The sequence below is a fragment of the Phoenix dactylifera genome, chromosome 11, assembly GCF_051530095.1.
Source record: "Phoenix dactylifera cultivar Ajwa chromosome 11, Ajwa_hap1_PhDact_Kaust_v1.1, whole genome shotgun sequence".
Lineage (NCBI taxonomy): Eukaryota > Viridiplantae > Streptophyta > Magnoliopsida > Arecales > Arecaceae > Phoenix > Phoenix dactylifera.
In genome coordinates this window covers 20,909,450-20,930,834 of record NC_143200.1, presented here as the reverse complement: position 1 = coordinate 20,930,834, position 21,385 = coordinate 20,909,450, and the positions used below count along the sequence as shown (strand labels likewise).

Below are 21,385 nucleotides of genomic sequence, written 5' to 3'. Positions count from 1 at the left end.
GAGGCAGCCGCCCACCGGAACAAGGAGGCCGCCGAGGCCCCTCTAAAGCTCGGGAAGCAAAGGCGAAAAGAGGCACCCCAGAGGAGGAGCCCGACGCCTCAACATCGGCGCAGAAGCCCGTCACCGGCGAGGAACCACGGCGCCCCACGCCCTCGTTCTCCGCACCGACGCTTCAACCGGTACACCCCACTCCTGGCCCCCCGGGCCCAGATCCTTATGGAGGTCAAGGGGCGGGAGAACCTCCCGGTCCCGAGGCAGATGAAGAAAATCCCTGGGAGGAGGCCCTCTCGAGCGTACTGTGAGTACCACCGAGACCACGGCCACGACACCGAAGACTGCTTCCAGCTTCGGGACGAGATCGAGGCTCTCATCCGCCGAGGGCGTCTCGGTCGATATGTAAACGACCGACGTCCCCCCGCAGACCCGCGCCCGGCCGACCCGGCCCCTCAGGAGCCTCGGAAGCAGAATCGACCCGTCGCGGGCGTGATCCACACCATCACTGGGGGCTGCTCTCGGCCTGTGAGGAACGCAGGGGGCTCGGTGGAAGCATCAGGGGTGGCCGTCGCGAAGAGGCAGCGGGTCGGAAATGTAATCACTTTTTGTGATGAGGATGTAAAGGGGGTTCAGACCCCCCATGATGATGCCATGGTGATCTCCCTCACTATGGCGAACTATGATGTAAGGCGTGTTCTTGTGGATAGTGGAAGCTCAGCTGATATTTTGTTTTACGAGGCCTTCCAAAAGATGAGCTTGTCCCGACAAGTGTTGCACAAAACATCCACCCCCCTCATAGGATTCACTGGAGACGCTATCTCGGCCGAAGGTGTCGTTGAGCTGCCTGTGACTGCGGGCGTTGCACCCGCAGAAGCCACGGTGCGGCTCCGATTCTTGGTCGTCCGTGTTCCCTCGGCCTACAACGCTATCCTCGGACGACCCGGACTGAACGCCCTTCGCGCGGTAGTCTCTACATACCATTTGCTAATGCGGTTCCCCACGGCGGCCGGGATTGGAGAGGTCCGAGGTGACCAACCGACCGCACGGCAATGTTTCCTAGCAACTCTCAAAGGGAAGAAGCCCGTGGAGGCCCTAAGCGTCGAGTCCCTTGACGCCAGAGACGAGGTGGCTTTGCGGCACGGGGAGCCGGCCGAGGGTGTGATCGAAGTTCCCCTTGAGGAGGGTCGCCCGGACCGTACGGTCCGGGTCGGTGCCAACCTCGACTCGGAAGCTCGGCTCAGGTTAGTGGAATTCCTCCGAGCCAATGCTGATGTATTTGCCTGGTCGGCGGCCGATGTACCTGGGATCGACCCGGAGGTCATTTCTCACGCCCTCAACGTCGACCCAACCCACCGACCAGTAAAGCAGAAGAAGAGACACTGTGCCCTGGATCGGATCCGAGTGGTCGACCAGGAGGTAGACAAGCTCTTGGAGGCAGGATTCATAAGGGAGGTCAGCTACCCCGAATGGCTGGCAAATGTCGTACTTGTCCGGAAGGCGAGCGGGAAGTGGAGGATGTGCGTCGACTACACCGACCTGAACAAGGCGTGCCCCAAGGATAGCTTTCCGCTTCCACGGATAGACCAACTAGTCGACGCGACTTCCGGATATCAGCTGCTGTCTTTCATGGACGCCTTCTCCGGCTACAACCAAATAATGATGGCTCCACAGGACGAGGAGAAAACTGCCTTTATAACAGACCGGGGGCTGTACTGTTACAAGGTAATGCCCTTTGGTCTGAAGAATGCTGGCGCCACTTACCAGCGCCTCGTCAACAAAATCTTCAAAGGGCAAATCGGCCGAAACATGGAGGTGTACGTGGACGATATGCTGGTGAAGAGCCGTCATGCCGACCAGCACATCGCGGATCTGGAGGAGACTTTTGCCACCCTGCGGAAGTTTCGCATGAAGCTGAACCCAGCGAAGTGCGCCTTTGGCGCTTCGGCCGGGAGGTTCCTCGGTTTCATTGTCAACCAGCGGGGGATCGAAGCCAACCCTAACAAAATCAAGGCCATCCAAGATATGTCCCCTCCGACCAAAGTGAAGGAGGTTCAGGAGCTCGCTGGAAGGGTCGCCGCGCTCGGACGATTTGTGGCAAAATCGGCCGAACGCTGCCAACCGTTCTTCAAGGTGTTGAAGCGTCCGAAAGACTTCCTTTGGACGGCCGAATGTCAAGTGGCATTCGACCAACTCAAGGAGTACTTGGCGTCTCCTCCCCTGCTGTCCAAGCCGCAAGAGGGGGAGATGCTCTACCTCTATCTGGCGGTCTCCCCAACCGCAGTCAGCGCAGTACTGGTTCGGGAAGAGGCAAAGCTCCAGAAGCCTGTGTACTACATCAGCCGGGTCCTACGGGATGCCGAGACGCGGTATGCGAAGGCGGAAAAGATCGCCTTCGCGCTGCTCACTGCGGCCAGGAGGCTTCGCCCCTATTTCCAGGCTCATCCTGTCACCCTCTTGACCGATCAACCACTGCGGCAGATCCTCAGCAATCCTGAGAATGCGGGACGGCTGGTGAAGTGGGCAGTAGAACTTGGTGAGTTCGACATCCGCTACCAGCCCCGACCCGCCATCAAGGCCCAGGTGCTCGCGGACTTCCTCGCTGAGTGCACTGTGCAGGAGGCGGAACCTAGGCCGCCGGAAACACCCAGCCTCGACCTCCCAATCTGGACGCTTCACATTGATGGGTCGTCGAACCCCGAAGGTGGAGGGGCCGGGCTGGTCCTTACCAGTCCCGATGGAGTGATAGCCGAGTATGCCTTGAGGTTCGGATTTCCAGTGACCAACAATGAGGCGGAATACGAGGCCCTAGTCACAGGACTCAAACTCACCAAGGAGCTCGGCATCCGGCGTTTGAAGGTCTTCACCGACTCCCAGCTGGTGGTCGGGCAGGTCCGAGGGGAGTTCGAGGCTCGGAGCCCGACCATGCAGAGCTATGTCTGGAAGGTGCAAGCACTCATTCCCGACCTCGGCAGTGTTGACATTCAGCAGGTCCCGAGAAGCGAAAATGCCAGGGCCGACAGGCTGTCCCGCTTGGTGGGCGCAGACGCGCACAACTTGTCGAGGGCGATCTACCTGGAGACCCTGGATGCCCCGAGCATCGGCGAGGCCGGAGCGGTGATGGCGATTGATCCGGAGCCATCTTGGATGGACCCGCTCGTCGCCTACCTCGCCGAAGGAATCCTCCCAGAGGACGAAGATCAAGCTCGGCGACTCATCATGAAGTCCGCCCACTACGTACTCTATGAAGGGAGGCTGTATCGGACCTCGTTCACCGCCCCCCTCTTAAGGTGCCTCCGCCCCTCGGAAGCGGCCTACGCCCTCAGCGAAGTCCACGAAGGCATCTGCGGATCGCACCTGGGGGCTAGGTCCTTGGCGCATAAGATCATGAGGCAAGGCTATTATTGGCCTACCTTGTTGGAGGACTCAAAGGATCATGTGCGGAAATGCGACGCCTGCCAGCGCCACGCCAACGTCCAGAGAGTCCCTTCTGTCCCCTTGGCGCCAATCACTGCACCCTGGCCCTTCGCCCAGTGGGGAATGGATATCCTCGGACCATTCCCCGTCGCTTCAGCTCAGCGGAAATTTTTGATTGTTGCAATCGACTACTTCACCAAGTGGGTGGAGGCAGAGCCGCTGGCCACTATCACGGAGGTGCAAGTCCGGAAGTTCGTGAAGAAGAACATCATTGTCCGATTTGGGGTACCTCGGGTCCTCATCTCGGATAATGGGCGACAGTTCGACAACAAGCATTTCCGTGACTTCTGCGAGGAGTTCGGGATCGAGCATCGGTTCACATCTGTGTCGCATCCCCAAACCAACGGCGAGGCCGAGGTCACAAATCGGACAATCCTCCAAGGAATCAAAGCGCGAATCGGTCGGACGGGGCAAGCTTGGGTCGAAGAACTCGAGAATGTCCTTTGGGCGTATCGGACCACGCATCAGACCCCTACCGGGGAGACGCCTTTCAGCCTAACCTATGGCACGGAAGCCGTTGTCCCCGTGGAGCTCGGACTCCCCTCACCTCGGGTGGCCGCGCACCGACCCGAGGCCAATTCGGAACAACTCCGAGGGAACCTGGATCTCTTGGAAGAAGCGAGGGAAATGGCGCAGGTTCGGATGGCGATGTATCAGCGGAGGGTGGCCCGATATTACAACTCCAAGGTCCGACCGAAGCTTTTCAGAATCGGAGATCTGGTGCTAAGGCGAGCTAAAGCATCTCGACCTGCGGAAGGTGGGAAGCTAGCGCCAAATTAGGAAGGCCCATATAAGGTTCGCTGGGTAAACCGACCTGGCTCCTACCAGCTGGAGGCCCTAGATGGTCGAGAAATTCTAAGGAGCTGGAATTCCGCTAACCTGCGGATGTATTACCAGTAGAACGACGATGCCAGGAAGACAGTTCAAAAATGTATAACGCTTTGCATTTCAATAATTTCTGGTTACAACGGCATGCTCGTGTGATTACAAGGAATTCCCAGGGGGGAATTAGGGTGTAAAGAAAGTAAAGAAGAGGTGGAGACTCCGAGGAGCTGAAGATCTGGGATCCCGAAACCTCCATCTGAAGCGGTTGCAATCCCGTCGGAAGTGGGTGCTTCCAACCGGAGGCGCCATCGGCGTCTCACGAAAGAGACGAAGAGCCGGCGCGGATGAAGAAGAAGTGGACGAAGGAGAAGTCCACACTGCCTCCAACCGGAGGCGCCATCCACGCCCCACGAAGAGGATGAGGAGCCGCCGCCGACGAAGCTCCCGCTGCCTCCAGAGGAACGCCACCTCCAAGGGATATTCCGGTCCTCCCCAGTGTTAGGGGAGAGAAGGAATACGAGGGGGAAGAGCATATGGAGGCGCGGTCCCGGATCAGGCGTCTGGTGCAGAGCTCAATCGGGAGGCTGAACTTCAAGGAGGGGAGATGTGATCCCGGATAAAACGCCTAGAGCGGAGTTCCGCCGGGGAGACCCTCCTTGCTGATCCCAGATGAAACGGCTAGTTGGCTGAAGTCGCGAGGGGCGCGCCTCCCGTTCCTTCGGCAGGAGTCTCTCAGCCATGCGCCAGAGAGAAGGTCCACGATCCATGGCAACTTGAACAGCTCCGGCTTGGCAGGCTCCATCGCACCTGCACCTATATTTATAGCCAAACTGCGGCCCCCCGGTCGTTCCGATACGGGTGGCTCCAATAAATGCGGGCGCATTGAATCCGGAGCCGATCCGGCTCTTAAGGCGTATCTTCCCGCGATTTCCTAAGCGTCATTCTCCTTAATCGCATTTTTTGTGCAGGACACTCCGGGTGCCCTGTACCCCTAGGTCCACGTATCTCCGCCCGTGCCCAGGCCGCATCCGCCTCGAAGAACGCGCGCATCGCGGCCGCTTAACTGACACTCCTCACAAGCAGCAACTGGCGATCCGATTTCCCAGGTAACCCCTCAATTAGCATTTAATGCCCATCTGGTGTTCCCCAGGCGACGCTTGGAGAGGAGGAGAAACACGATCGCAGCTGGCCACGGAGAAATCCCGTCGGGCGGCAAGCGACAGGCGCACGACCAGCGAGCGGAATTTCCCGAGGCTCGGCCCTCGGATGCCAGGCTAACCCGATGATCATCCCGGGAGCAGACTAGCCTGAAGCCCCGACCGGTCGCCTCGGCTTGCGCCAGCCTTGGCCGACCAACGAGCGGAATTTTCCGAGGCCCGGCCCTCGGATGCCAGGCTAACCCGATGATCAACCCGGGAGCAGACTAGCCTGAAGCCCCGACCGGTCGCCTCGGCTTGCGCCAGCCTTGGCCGACCAACGAGCGGAATCTCCCGAGGCACGGCCCTCGGATGCCAGGCTAACCCGATGATCATCCCGGGAGCAGACTAGCCTGAAGCCCCGACCGGTCGCCTCGGCTTGCGCCAGCCTTGGCCGACCAACGAGCGGAATTTCCTGAGGCCTGACAACCCTCGGATGTCAGGCTAACCCGATGATCAACCCGGGAGCAGACTAGCCTGAAGCCCTGATAAGTGCTTAATAATTTATAATTTAGTTACCTTTCCATAGCACTTATCAATATTTTTAAACTGATAAATACATATTTTACCATGAAATTGAACAAACATTGAAGTAAGTTTAAAATATGGTAATTATTCTCTTAAACTAGATTCTGAACTTGTCTCTCCCTTGGTTGCAATCCTTCATGAAAATTACAAAAAAATATATAAGGAGATTGTGTTGACCCGACTAAGGTTATAACTAAATGGGCTTTGGTCCTGATTTGATTGAAAGTTATAATTGTATAGGAAAATATTTGATTAACTCTTTTATTAAGTCACGGTCTGATCTGGTTGAGTCCAATCTGAAGCAGTTTAGTAAGAATTAAATGACATTGGGCTCGAGAACGAGTTCAAGCCAAATCAACAATCATGACCCACTTCAAACCCAAAGTAACTCCCAACCAATTCTTTACCTGCCTTCATATAAAATTTATAAATTTAAAAAACAAAAAAAAAAAGAAAATAATAAATATAATAAAATAAATAAAAATAATTTCGGGGAATTCACTGTTCATATGAACAGTGTCCCGTGAAAACACTGTTCATATGAACAGTGTTACAAAAAAAAAATAATAATGTAAACAAGAAGCCACTGTTCATCTTCTCCCCCCGCAGTGCATCCGGGCCGTTCCCCTTCTTCCCATCGATTCCGCCTCGTCCTCCGCCTGTGACGCAGCCCGCAGCCGAGACCCAGCTCCGCCATCAAGCCGCGTCGAGGCATCTCCCCGTTGATCCCGCGGCCACCCACCATTCGGAGCGATCCTCCCAGCAGCCGGAAGTCACCCATCCGTGATCAAGGCAACGCAGCCATCTTCCTTCCTGCCTCTGCAACCACGGATCCATGTTCTCCACTCTTCCGGATCTCCAGCTCCTTTCAACGTCCCCGTGATCCCAGCGATCCTGCTTCCAAGTTTAAGCACCAGTCCAAGTTCCCAGCGTCCGTCTGCAGTGGTCCTCCAGCACCATTTCTTCCGCCGGTGATGCATCCCACGCTTCAAGCCTCCGCGTCTGCAAGCACTGTGACCCAAGGACCCAGCACCTCTTCCGTGATTTCCTCCCGTCGATCAAGCTCCCATTTCTTCCGCCCGTTTCAAATGCAGCTGGTGATCCCACGGATTGACGCCCTCCTTCCGTTTCCAAATCCCAGCCCCCAAGCAATCGGATCCCCAGCAATCACGCATCCTCTCCCTCTCGATGCTTCAACAATTGATCTATAAAAGGGAGAGAGGGAAGAAACAGAGGGAGGAGGCTCGGTGGAGAAGAAAGAAACAGGGGGGCTCTGTTTCGGTGAAGAAGAAGAAGAAAGCCGAGAGAAAGAAATAAAAAAAAGAAGAGAGAGGGGAGGAAAGAGAAGAGTCTTGGATATTTTGGGAATTATGGGAGGTGATCAACTTCATTTGAGGATGGGAGGTCGTCCGGAAGCCATGCTCGGCTAAACATCTAGTCTAGGGCTGGATGAAGCCCTAGCAATGTATCAGGGCATTGTAGTTCTTATTTTTATTATTATTTTGGAGCTTGTTTAAATTCTTATTTTCAATGAAATATTCCTTTATGATATTTAAACTTTGAGCATGCTAGTTACTAATCATGTTTGCTAAAGTAGTCTAAGATGATCCATGCCTAGGAAGATGAAGTGTGCTGCATCCTAGATTAGCATACTTAGGTAGACACTTCATGCTATACCGAAGATGGATCTTCCTAACACTCTTTATGTTTTTATTTTAAAAGGCTTATAGCCAAAATTGCATGCCTTCCAAAAGATAAAAATTAAGAACACAATCCTTGATGCAATGCTATGTGGTGGATTCCAAACCCTAGATCTATTTACTTTGATTAAATTTCAATTCGTACTCATAGATTAATTTAGTTGAATCAAGTTAGCAAATCCTTCTTTTTGATTTATTTTTAAAAGAAAAATAACTTGTCTCCAATCCCTGTGGACCGACACCCGTAATCACTATCCTACAGGATACGTGCTATTGCGTGGTTTATTTTCAAAATTGAAATAACCGATCAATTTTTGGCGCCGTTGCCGGGGATTGCTAGCATAGTTATTTTTCTTATTAAAAAAAATTATTTAAAAATTAAAAAAAAAATTCTTTTAAAAAAAAATTCTATTATTGTTACTTTTCTTATCTTCCTTTTCTCCCTTACTAATTTTTATTTATATTATTTGATCAGGAATCGAGGAAAAAATCTGGGATGATCAAAAGGAGAACTGCCGGAAAAGAAATGTTGTAGAGGTTTGCAAAAAAAAAAAAAAATTAAATTGCTGGGGAAATTCCCTTTGGTAACCTCTAAACTTTTCTTATTTAAATTAATTATTGGTTTGAAATTTTGTGGTGATTGTTTGATTTTAATTATAGCAAAATTGTGAATGCATGCTTGATACACATACACAAATCAATTTGCACATAGTAAGGGCAATCACCCCAACAAGATAAGAGCCGGATTTCATCACCGGACTCTTGCCCAACTTAGGTGAACTCAATCTCACATAGTGTCATCTTTAATTAAAATCAATTAGACGTTGGCTCCTAGGGACATTCGAGCTCAATAGGACGAAGATCACCGAAAGTTGCACCAATTTCGCTCTGTGGCTTAGTTGATGTCTAGGCAAGCTTTGTCCCTATAAGGGAGACAGTTCATCTGTTCGAGGCAAGTGGGTTTTAAGTGGGACCTTTGCGAACGCATCGTGACCCCTCCACTTACCTGGGAGCTTACCTGGTCAACTCGGTTCATTAGACCGGATTGGAGGCTTAGGTGACCTCTTCAAACCAGTTAGGAGCTGTCTAGTGATTTTAGGACAAAGACTAGGATTGATATGCTTTTCTCTTTTATTGCATGCTTGATTGATCAAGTACTAGTGTATGCACGGTAGTCGTTCTAGAGTACAAAATCTATTACCTTTTGACCCTGAAATAGAACGAACCCTTAGGAACATTCGAGCTAAGATCAAAACATTAGGATCATCCCCACCTCTTAAGATGGCTGAAGAACAACCCAAACTCTTGAGGGAATACTTTACTCCCACTATTTATACTTCCCCATCTTGCATTCGATTACCTGAGGTAGCAGCTGTACAATATGAAATAAAGTCTAGTGTGATCCAAATGCTCCCATCTTTTTATGGGCTCACCAATGAAGACCCATATAAACACCTAGATGAATTCCTTGAGATTTGCACCACTGTCAAGATTCAAAATTTCACTGATGATGCTTTAAAACTTAGATTATTCCCCTTCTCCCTTAAAGATAGAGCCAAACAATGGCTGAATTCTTTAGAAGCTAACTCAATTCGTTCTTGGGATCAAATGCAACAAGAATTCCTTAAAAAATACTTTCCCATAGGAAGAACGAACCAGTTTAGACGTGCCATTACAAGCTTCTCCCAAACCGAGGGAGAAGAATTTTATGAAACTTGGGAGAGATTTAGGGACCTAATCCGTAAATGCCCTCATCATCAAATACCTAAGTGGCAGCTAGTGCAATGTTTCTATGACGGTTTGACGGAACGAAACCGTCAGATGATCGATGCTGCATGCGGGGGGACTTTCATGCTTCGAAATGAGCATGAAGCATGGCAACTATTTGAAAATCTTAATGAAAACTCCCTCCACCATGCTTCATGTTCTCGTCAAGCATCCCCGAATTTTCAAAGAAAAGGGGCCATTTGTGAAATAAGTCATTCTATGGACCTGTCTAGCAAGGTAGATGCATTGTCCCATAAGATTGACCAACTAATGATAGGAGGACAGGTCGTTAGTTCTTCCCAAGCACAAGTGTGTGCTATCTGTTCTAGCCCATCGCATCCTATTCATGAGTGCCCCTCAGCACCCCAATATCCCGAACTCGTGCAAGAACACATCAATGCTGCCCAAACACAGCCCAGACCGGGTAATGATCCATTTTCCAATACATATAATCCGGGATGGCGGAATCATCCAAATTTTTCTTGGAGGCAGCAAGCTTCTAATACCTCCCAATCCTTCCCCCAAAATTTTCAAAACCCTCAGAATTTTCATCTCTACCGTCCCTCAACTCAATTTCAGCATCCTCCTCCTCCAACCCAAAGAAATACAGCCTTTGAGGAGAAGGTGTTGACTGCCCTTCAAGGTTTGGAGGCAAATACACAACTATTGCACTCTCACACACAATCAATTGCTAAGCTAGAATCCCAAATGGGTCAACTAGCCAATGCATTAAATAAACGAGAGGAAGGTAAGCTTCCAAGTCAACCAATGAGTAATCCTAGGGGACAATATGTGGCTCAAGAAACCCGACTAAATCATGAGCAAGCCAATGCTTTGACTACCCTAAGGAGTGGACGTATAATAGATAATAAGGTTGGGGAGGGTAACAATAAGGAAGATGAAGAAGAGGAGAGGAATGTTTCACGTGAAAACCCAAAACCTTCTTCAGCTAGTCCACCATCTGTCACAACCCATACTCCAAAGGCTCCATTTCCTGAAGCACTTAATGCACCCACTCCCTTTGGCAAGAAGGAAACTTCACTAGAAGAGATGATGGAGGTGTTCAAACAAGTTAAAATCAACCTTCCACTTCTTGATGCCATCAAACAAGTTCCCTCCTATGCCAAATTTCTCAAAGACCTTTGCACCCAAAAGCGAAAATCTAGGACACATGTGCCTAAAAAGGTCTTACTTACTGAACAGGTAAGTTCCATTCTCCAATACAACACCCCTCCAAAATTCAAAGATCCTGGCGCTCCCACTATTTCCTGTGTCATAGGAGATAACTCCATTGACCGAGCGCTCTTAGATCTAGGGGCAAGTGTGAATCTTCTACCCTATTCAGTCTATGAGAAATTTGGGTTAGGTGAATTAAAACCTACCTCGGTGTCCTTACAATTGGCTGATCGATCTGTGAAGATACCACGGGGGATGATTGAAGATGTTCTTGTCAAGGTAGACAAGTTCTATTTTCCAGTAGATTTTATCGTCCTTGACATGGAACATGTGCCCAACCTAAAAAAACAAATCCCTGTGATTCTTGGTCGTCCCTTTTTAGCAACAGCCAATGCATGTATCAACTGTAGAACCGGGGCAATGGATATATCATTTGGGAACATGAAAATTAAATTGAATGTTTTTCATGCCGCTGACCAACATGTGAGGGAAGACGAGTGTTGCCTAATTGACGAAATGGATGATCTTGTAGAGGAAGCCCTTCCCTATATCTTAGCAGATGACCCCTTAGAGGCATGTCTGGCCCATTTTGACATTGACAACTTTGATATAGACAAGGCCATAGAAGAAGTTAACATCTTACTTGACAATCAATCTCCAGTGAGTTCCCTTCCTTGGAAGAGCCGACCTGAACCTCTTCCTCCCATTGCCAGCGCGCCACTTTGTCCTTCCATTGATTCACCACCTAAACTTGAGTTAAAGCCACTTCCAACAAATCTTAAGTATGCCTTTCTAGGACCAGAAGATAGCCTCCCTGTAATTATCGCAGCCAACTTATCTACTGAACAGGAGGGTAAACTTTTGAGGGTGCTAGAAGAAAATAAACATGCCATAGGATGGTCTGTGGCCGATTTGAAAGGGGTTGACCCCTCTGTTTGCATGCATCGAATTCATCTCGAAGATGATGCAAAACCTACCCGAGAAATGCAAAGAAGACTCAATCCTAACATGAAGGAGGTAGTCAAGAAAGAAGTGGTGAAGTTATTAGATGCCGGAATCATTTATCCAATTTCTGATAGTAAGTGGGTGAGTCCGACACAAGTGGTACCCAAGAAATCAGGTATTACTGTGATTGAGAATACGGAAGGAGAATTAATACAAACACGAACAACCACGGGTTGGCGCGTGTGCATTGACTATAGAAAACTTAATTCAATGACTAGGAAGGACCATTTCCCTCTACCTTTCATAGATCAAATTTTGGAACGGTTGGCTGGTCAAGGTTTCTACTGCTTCTTAGATGGTTATTCTGGATACAACCAAGTACCTGTCTACCCGGACGATCAAGAGAAGACCACCTTTACCTGCCCATTTGGGACATTTGCATATAGGAGGATGCCTTTTGGACTATGTAATGCACCCGCAACTTTTCAACGATGCATGATGGCCATCTTTTCAGATATGGTGGAAAACTTTCTAGAAGTATTCATTGATGATTTCTCAGTTTTTGGCATATCTTTTGATGATTGTCTGAACAATTTGACCTTAGTTTTGAAAAGATGTAAGGAGACCAACCTAGTACTAAGTTGGGAAAAGAGCCATTTTATGGTTCAAGAAGGCATAGTTTTAGGACACGTCGTGTCCAAGAGGGGCATTGAAGTAGATAAAGCCAAAGTCGATCTTATTTCCAATCTTCCTCCACCAAAAACTGTGAAACAAATCCGATCATTCCTTGGCCATGCTGGTTTCTACCGTCGCTTTATTCAGGATTTCAGTAAGATTTCCAAACCCTTGTGCAATCTTCTTGCCAAGGACACTCCCTTTGTCTTTGATAAAACATGCGAGGAGGCATTTGAAAATCTTCGCTCGAAATTGACCACTGCACCTATCATACGGCCCCCTAATTGGACCCTTCCATTTGAACTAATGTGTGATGCATCCGACTATGCTATTGGGGCAGTCTTAGGGCAACGGCTAGATAAAGTACCTCATGTCATTTACTATGCTAGTAAAGCACTCTCAGATGCACAATTAAACTACACCACCACTGAGAAAGAATTGCTAGCGGTAGTATTCGCACTAGACAAGTTTCGATCTTACTTATTAGGATCCAAGGTTACCGTATTCACTGATCATGCTGCCCTTCGACACCTTCTTGCAAAGAAGGATACCAAACCCCGTCTGATTCGATGGATTCTTTTACTACAAGAATTTGACCTAGAAATTCGTGATAAGAAAGGAACTGCAAATGTCGTAGCGGACCACTTATCTAGGATTCTTCTTGAGCCCTCTTGTAAAAATACCTCACCCTTGCACGATTCTTTCCCAGATGAACAATTATTTGAGGTACAAAGAATAAAACCGCCATGGTTTGCAAACATAGTGAATTACCTTGCCATAGGACGAATTCCTGATGATTGGTCAACTCAAGATAAGAACCGATTCTTTTCACAAGTAAAGTTCTATTATTGGGATGATCCTGATTTATTCAAGTATTGTCCCGATCAAGTCATCCGTCGATGTGTCCCTGAATGTGAATTTCAAAGTATTCTTTCATTCTGCCATTCACAAGCTTGTGGGGGACATTTTGGGGGTAGAAAAACTGCAGCAAAAGTTTTACAAAGTGGATTTTATTGGCCCACACTTTTCAAAGATGCCCATAACTTTTGCCAAACTTGTGAACGGTGCCAACGGATGGGTACCATCTCTCGTAGAGATATGATGCCTCTCAATCCTATTTTAATTGTAGAAATCTTTGATGTCTGGGGTATTGACTTCATGGGCCCTTTCCCACCATCCTTTGGTTTCGAATATATTCTGGTAGGGGTTGATTATGTTTCAAAATGGGTAGAAGCTGTCGCCACTAAAACTAATGACCACAAGGTTGTGATTAAATTTTTACATGAAAACATCTTTTGTCGTTTTGGTACACCCCGGGCCATTATCAGTGATGGGGGATCTCATTTTTGCAACCGATCTTTCGAGGCTTTGGTTCGCAAATATAACATCACCCACAAAGTTGCTACCCCATACCATCCCCAAACGAGTGGACAAGTCGAGGTGTCCAATAGAGAGTTAAAACACATCTTAGAGAAAACGGTACGTCCCGATAGGAAAGATTGGTCTCAAAGGATAAATGATGCACTCTGGGCTTACCGTACCGCCTACAAAACTCCTATTGGCATGTCCCCCTACCGATTAGTTTTTGGTAAAGCTTGTCACTTACCGGTAGAACTTGAACATAGAGCTTTCTGGGCTATAAAAAAATTTAACTTAGACATGGCAGTAGCTGGTCCTCACCGAAAACTCCAACTAAGTGAACTTGAAGAATTGCGTAATGAGGCTTATGAAAATGCTAAAATTTATAAAGCAAGGACTAAGGCTTTTCATGATAAAAATATTAACCGTAAGTCCTTCGAACCTGGTCAAAAGGTTTGGCTGTTCAATTCCAAGTTGCGACTCTTCCCGGGTAAACTTCGCTCTAGGTGGGATGGACCATTCGTAGTGAAAAAGGTTTCTCCTTATGGTGCAGTAGAGATCCAACACCTCAATGGTGGACATGTTTTAAAAGTCAATGGTCAAAGGTTAAAACCTTATGTAGACTGTGTTGCCGACGGGCAATTGATCGAATCCCTTAATTTAACGAACCCTGTTTATCAAAATAATTAAGGACCCACTGTGTCTGGCTGAAGACAATAAACTTAGCGCTTGTTGGGAGGCAACCCAATTCTCTTAGATTATTTCTTAACATTGAGGACAATGTTAGGTTTAGGTTTGGGGGTATTCATCTTGATTTTCATCAAAAAAAAAAAGTTTTAAAAAAATATATATAATAAAAAAAAAATCATCTTTAAAAAAATTTTTAAAATAATTTTTTTTTTAAAAAATGTGTTTATAAAATAATAATAAAAAATTATTAAAAAAAAAGTTTTGTTGAAAAAAAAAAAACCTAATTTATATACATTTATGCGAGAATGATAAACACACAAGGTATATAAAATCTAAAAGCCCAATGACTAGTGGGAAGTAATACAAATTTAAGTTCTTTTTATTAAGTCTCTCTTAGGGAGTTGTAAGCTAATTAATACTTTGGAATTTCACTACACACTGGCCGACCCTTCTAAGGTCTAGGCTCGACATTATGTTGATAGTATAGTAGCAACCTTGGACCCTGATGAATCATACTTATCTAATCCAATAAAAAAAATAAAAAAAAAAAAAAAATTCAATAAAAATGGATTTAGTCAGGAACATCGAAAAGGGCTACCTATTGTCAAAGGTCAAGTGGGCTTATGATGAGGACTCCGAGCATAAGTCCGTAGGGGAGTCTTGATGCCCGACACCTTATGCCAACTGGTGTGAGAGTCGTCGACTGATTGCTCGTTACACGGAGAAATCACCACAAGAGTAAAAGTGCACAATTTATATATCTTTCTTAAAAAAAAAAAAAAAAAAAAAAGGGAAAAAAAAGCTGTATTGACCGAAAAGACAATAGTGTGAAAGCCGTCGTTGTAAAAATTCGAGTAAACTGGAATATTACAGATAAAGCCCGTGAGGTACTAAAGTAAACATCCACAACTCTCGAAATCCTACAGATAAGATTATTTTGAATCAGTGAGTAGGTTCCTTCGACCAATCCTTGGAAACTACTGGTATTAGCAATATTTTGGAGATCTGAGCTCTTAGCTTGGGTACGGTCCAGATTTCACTGAGCACTCCAGTATAAATAAGTCTTACAACTCCCTAACGGAAACATAATGACTTCAACTTGAATTGCATCTTGACCTAGGATTTGGGCTGATTTAGTAAATAAAACCGTGTGTGCTTTGAAATTTTCATCATTTATGTATCTTAAATTAGATTTTAATAAAAAAAAGAGAAAGAGTTTTAGAAATTCTTTACTAGTATGCATTTGGAATTCGATTTTCACTTCATAGATCAATCGATCTAAAAAAAAAAAAAAAAAAAAAAATTAAGAATAACAATAATAATAAATGATTTACTGAAGTTTGTGGGTATCTTCACTGAAAATCCTCACGAGACTACAACTCGTCCACTAGGGTAACCTAGGGGTTTAAAGCCTTGTTACATATGGTAAATGTAACCGCGATGCCTGCGAAAGTGAGTTAGAATTCTTCTTTTCTAGTTTTATTTTGCTCGAGGACTAGCAAAACATAGGTTTGGGGGTGTGATAAGTGCTTAATAATTTATAATTTAGTTACCTTTCCATAGCACTTATCAATATTTTTAAACTGATAAATACATATTTTACCATGAAATTGAACAAACATTGAAGTAAGTTTAAAATATGGTAATTATTCTCTTAAACTAGATTCTGAACTTGTCTCTCCCTTGGTTGCAATCCTTCATGAAAATTACAAAAAAATATATAAGGAGATTGTGTTGACCCGACTAAGGTTATAACTAAATGGGCTTTGGTCCTGATTTGATTGAAAGTTATAATTGTATAGGAAAATATTTGATTAACTCTTTTATTAAGTCACGGTCTGATCTGGTTGAGTCCAATCTGAAGCAGTTTAGTAAGAATTAAATGACATTGGGCTCGAGAACGAGTTCAAGCCAAATCAACAATCATGACCCACTTCAAACCCAAAGTAACTCCCAACCAATTCTTTACCTGCCTTCATATAAAATTTATAAATTTAAAAAACAAAAAAAAAAGAAAATAATAAATATAATAAAATAAATAAAAATAATTTCGGGGAATTCACTGTTCATATGAACAGTGTCCCGTGAAAACACTGTTCATATGAACAGTGTTACAAAAAAAAAATAATAATGTAAACAAGAAGCCACTGTTCATCTTCTCCCCCCGCAGTGCATCCGGGCCGTTCCCCTTCTTCCCATCGATTCCGCCTCGTCCTCCGCCTGTGACGCAGCCCGCAGCCGAGACCCAGCTCCGCCATCAAGCCGCGTCGAGGCATCTCCCCGTTGATCCCGCGGCCACCCACCATTCGGAGCGATCCTCCCAGCAGCCGGAAGTCACCCATCCGTGATCAAGGCAACGCAGCCATCTTCCTTCCTGCCTCTGCAACCACGGATCCATGTTCTCCACTCTTCCGGATCTCCAGCTCCTTTCAACGTCCCCGTGATCCCAGCGATCCTGCTTCCAAGTTTAAGCACCAGTCCAAGTTCCCAGCGTCCGTCTGCAGTGGTCCTCCAGCACCATTTCTTCCGCCGGTGATGCATCCCACGCTTCAAGCCTCCGCGTCTGCAAGCACTGTGACCCAAGGACCCAGCACCTCTTCCGTGATTTCCTCCCGTCGATCAAGCTCCCATTTCTTCCGCCCGTTTCAAATGCAGCTGGTGATCCCACGGATTGACGCCCTCCTTCCGTTTCCAAATCCCAGCCCCCAAGCAATCGGATCCCCAGCAATCACGCATCCTCTCCCTCTCGATGCTTCAACGATTGATCTATAAAAGGGAGAGAGGGAAGAAACAGAGGGAGGAGGCTCGGTGGAGAAGAAAGAAACAGGGGGGCTCTGTTTCGGTGAAGAAGAAGAAGAAAGCCGAGAGAAAGAAATAAAAAAAAGAAGAGAGAGGGGAGGAAAGAGAAGAGTCTTGGATATTTTGGGAATTATGGGAGGTGATCAACTTCATTTGAGGATGGGAGGTCGTCCGGAAGCCATGCTCGGCTAAACATCTAGTCTAGGGCTGGATGAAGCCCTAGCAATGTATCAGGGCATTGTAGTTCTTATTTTTATTATTATTTTGGAGCTTGTTTAAATTCTTATTTTCAATGAAATATTCCTTTATGATATTTAAACTTTGAGCATGCTAGTTACTAATCATGTTTGCTAAAGTAGTCTAAGATGATCCATGCCTAGGAAGATGAAGTGTGCTGCATCCTAGATTAGCATACTTAGGTAGACACTTCATGCTATACCGAAGATGGATCTTCCTAACACTCTTTATGTTTTTATTTTAAAAGGCTTATAGCCAAAATTGCATGCCTTCCAAAAGATAAAAATTAAGAACACAATCCTTGATGCAATGCTATGTGGTGGATTCCAAACCCTAGATCTATTTACTTTGATTAAATTTCAATTCGTACTCATAGATTAATTTAGTTGAATCAAGTTAGCAAATCCTTCTTTTTGATTTATTTTTAAAAGAAAAATAACTTGTCTCCAATCCCTGTGGACCGACACCCGTAATCACTATCCTACAGGATACGTGCTATTGCGTGGTTTATTTTCAAAATTGAAATAACCGATCAAGCCCCGACCGGTCGCCTCGGCTTGCGCCAGCCTTGGCCGACCAACGAGCGGAATCTCCCGAGGCACGGCCCTCGGATGCCAGGCTAACCCGATGATCATCCCGGGAGCAGACTAGCCTGAAGCCCCGACCGGTCGCCTCGGCTTGCGCCAGCCTTGGCCGACCAACGAGCGGAATTTCCTGAGGCCTGACAACCCTCGGATGCCAGGCTAACCCGATGATCATCCCGGGAGCAACTAGCCTGAAGCCCCGACCGGTCGCCTCGGCTTGCGCCAGCCTTGGCCGACCAACGAGCGGAATTTTCCGAGGCCCGGCCCTCGGATGCCAGGCTAACCCGATGATCATCCCGGGAGCAGACTAGCCTGAAGCCCCGACCGGTCACCTTAGCTTGCGCCAGCCTTGGCCGACCAACGAGCGGAATCTCCCGAGGCTCGGCCCTCGGATGCCAGGCTAACCCGATGACCATCTCGGGACCAGACTAGCCTGAAGCCCCGACCGGTCGCCTCGGCTTGCGCCAGCCTTGGCCGACCGACGAGCGGAAGAATTTCCTGAGGCCTAACCCTCGGATGCCTGGCTTAGCGCCGGAAGAATTTCCTGAGGCCTAACCCTCGGATGCCTGGCTTGGCGCCGGAAGAATTTCCTGAGGCCTAACCCTCGGATGCCTGGCTTAGCGCCGGAAGAATTTCCTGAGGCCTAACCCTCGGATGCCTGGCTTAGCGCCGGAAGAATTTCCTGAGGCCTAACCCTCGGATGCCTGGCTTAGCGCCGGAAGAATTTCCTGAGGCCTAACCCTCGGATGCCTGGCTTAGCGCCGGAAGAATTTCCTGAGGCCTAACCCTCGGATGCCTGGCTTAGTGCCGGAAGAATTTCCTGAGGCCTAACCCTCGGATGCCTGGCTTAGCGCCGGAAGAATTTCCTGAGGCCTAACCCTCGGATGCCTGGCTTAGCGCCGGAAGAATTTCCTGAGGCCTAACCCTCGGATGCCTGGCTTAGCGTCGGAAGAATTTCGAGAGTTAGGAGTCGGCAAGACGCTGCCAAGAGTTAAAAAGAAAAAAAGAGGAGGACGAAAGCGAGATGAAGAAACATTCGACTTGTATTAATTCTCATTGTTTCAGGGCCAAGGCCCATACAATTTGGCAAAACGCCGACATACAAAAAAAAGAGGACAACGAAAGGTACAAGAGGTCAGCTTGGAGGAACCCCCGGGTCGGAAGCGTCGGGCTCGTCCGCAGGGGGTAGGGAGGCGGTAGGAGAATCAGCAGGCGATGGCGCCGGAGAGGAGTCGAGAAGGGAAATCCCACTCAGGTCAACTTCGGGGTACTTAGCCGACACCCTTGCCAGGCCCTCCTCGAAGCCTAAGATGAAGGATTCGGACCCCGCGTCCGACGCGTCACGGACGAACTCGTCAGACTGACGATAGGCCCGTACCGCCTCCGACATATCACGGGTGAACTCGGCGGACTGACGATAAGCCTGTACCGCCTGGCGCCCGATCTCCGCACTCTTCTCGGCCAGCGCCGCCTCTGCTCGCTCCGTAATCTGAGCCTTAGCCTCCAAGACCTTCGCCACAATCCGGTCTTCAGCCTCGGAGGAGACCCTCAGCAGATTAGCCTGAGCCTCCTTACGCTCCGCCTCGGCAGCAGTGCGAGCGGCCTCAGCTTCCTCCAGGCGCGAACGGAGCTCTTGGTCGTTCGCGCGGGACCTCTCCAAGGCTGACTCCAATTCGCCCAGTTTGGCTTCAAGAGACCGGGTTCGGTTGCGGGCGCTGTCGGCAGACCGCTGAGCCTTCTCCCACCTCTCTCGATAGTCCGCGACCTTCCGGGACTGCTTTTCAGCTCGTTCCTCCGCCTTCTTAACCCTGCTTTCGAGGCCCGAGGCGACTTTGAGCTGCTCCCGAGCTTCCAACAGTTGCTTCTCGAGGGCGGCGAAGCCGAGTGCCCGCTCTTCGGCCTCCCGGAGCCTCGCCTCGAGGTCCCCGGTCGTCCTGCCCGCCACGGCCTGGCCTCCCTCTTCCACTGCTTTCAGTCGGTCCTCGGCCTTCGCCAGAAGCCCCGCCTGTTCCTTGTAGCACTCCTCTAGACGGATCATGTACTGGGCGAGCTAAGAGATAGGAAAAGTGAGGGCGTCAGGCGGAGAACAACAGAGCTAATAAATGGTGAAAAGCGGCCAGAAGAACACTCACCGACATGAGACAGACACAGCTGGCAGCCCCGACGTCAGAGACCCCCAACTCCCGGACCCGCCGATGGTCCTTCTCCAGCAGCACTGTTTCGATGAGGTTTCGGGCGCCATCGGTAGTGAAGGCCGACCCCGATTTCTCCCCGGAGCCGGATGGTGGTTCTGCAGTCTTACCCTTATCCATCGCCTGGGAAAGAGTCCTGCTGATTGTGCTCGGGGCGGGGGTCACTCCAGGAATTGATAGGGCCCCGCTCGGCCGGGGCCTCGGCGCGTCCCTCCTCGGATCATCAGGAGCCGGCTGAGTCGAAGGCCGGACCGGGGACCGATCACGCCCGACCCGTCCGTCTCGAGCGGGCTCGGATGATACCTCCGAATAGCGGCAGTCTCACCACCGGAGGGCTGATACAGCGTCAGCTGCCGGTCCGTGCCCACGGCGTCTCCCTGATCGGTGGGCCCGGACTCGTCGGTCGGCGTCGGAGGCACCTCCCTGCGGGACTTCTTCGCCGGCGGGGCCCCGCTCGGAGGAGCTCGTTTCCTCCTCAGGACCGCTTCCAGTAGGGACGACCTACCAACAGCCGGTCCCTTGTCCGACCGCATGACGTCGTCAATCTCTGCAACAAGAACGAGATGGTCGAGGGCTGAGAAACCGAAGGAAAGAACGAGACGAAAGAGGAGAAAAGAGTCAAAAAAAGAAATGGTGGCGGGCTCACGGTCGGTGGGGACCGAGCTCAGACCGACATTCACCAAGGTATCCTCGGAAATAAGGCGGGCCACCGGGGGGAGCTGGCCCTCGGCAACCAACCCCTTCAAGGCGGCCAAGCCATCGGATTCCTCCCTCGACAGTCTCGATAGGCCGATCGGGGACTTCATCGGCGTCTCCCAGGTCGCCCTGATTTCCCAAGAGGGATCTACATCGATGAAGAAGAAACGCTCCTTCCAGCCGTGAATGGAGGAAGGAGCCTCTTTGACGAGGCTGCACCCTCGCCGCGCCGCAAAGCACCACCACCCTTTGTCCTGGGGGTGGCCACTCAGGCTGTAGAACTCCCAAAAAACATTCAGAGTGGCGGGAATCTCGTGCATGCGGCAGAGAACCTGGAAGACCGTCAGGGCACGCCACGAGTTCGGCACCAGTTGCGTCGGCGCAACTCTTAAACCCCGGAGTACCTGCACGACTAAGTCCGAAGGGGGAAAGCGGAACCCGGCCTGGAGAATGCCCTCATTGATGGCGATCTTCCCTGGAGGAGGATGGGACATCCTCTCCTCAGGCCCCGGGAGCGTAACGTTGCAGGCCTCGGGAAGGTGGTGCCG

General features: G+C 49.0%; 1 non-coding gene across 1 annotated transcript; it reads right to left on the bottom strand.

Moving 5' to 3' along the window:
- Positions 1–9,374: 9,374 nt before the first annotated feature.
- Positions 9,375–9,480, bottom strand: LOC120107499 (small nucleolar RNA R71). The gene has a single exon (XR_005509230.1). It is a non-coding gene; the product is annotated as a small nucleolar RNA R71 (small nucleolar RNA).
- Between the last annotated feature and the right edge of the window lie 11,905 nt (positions 9,481–21,385).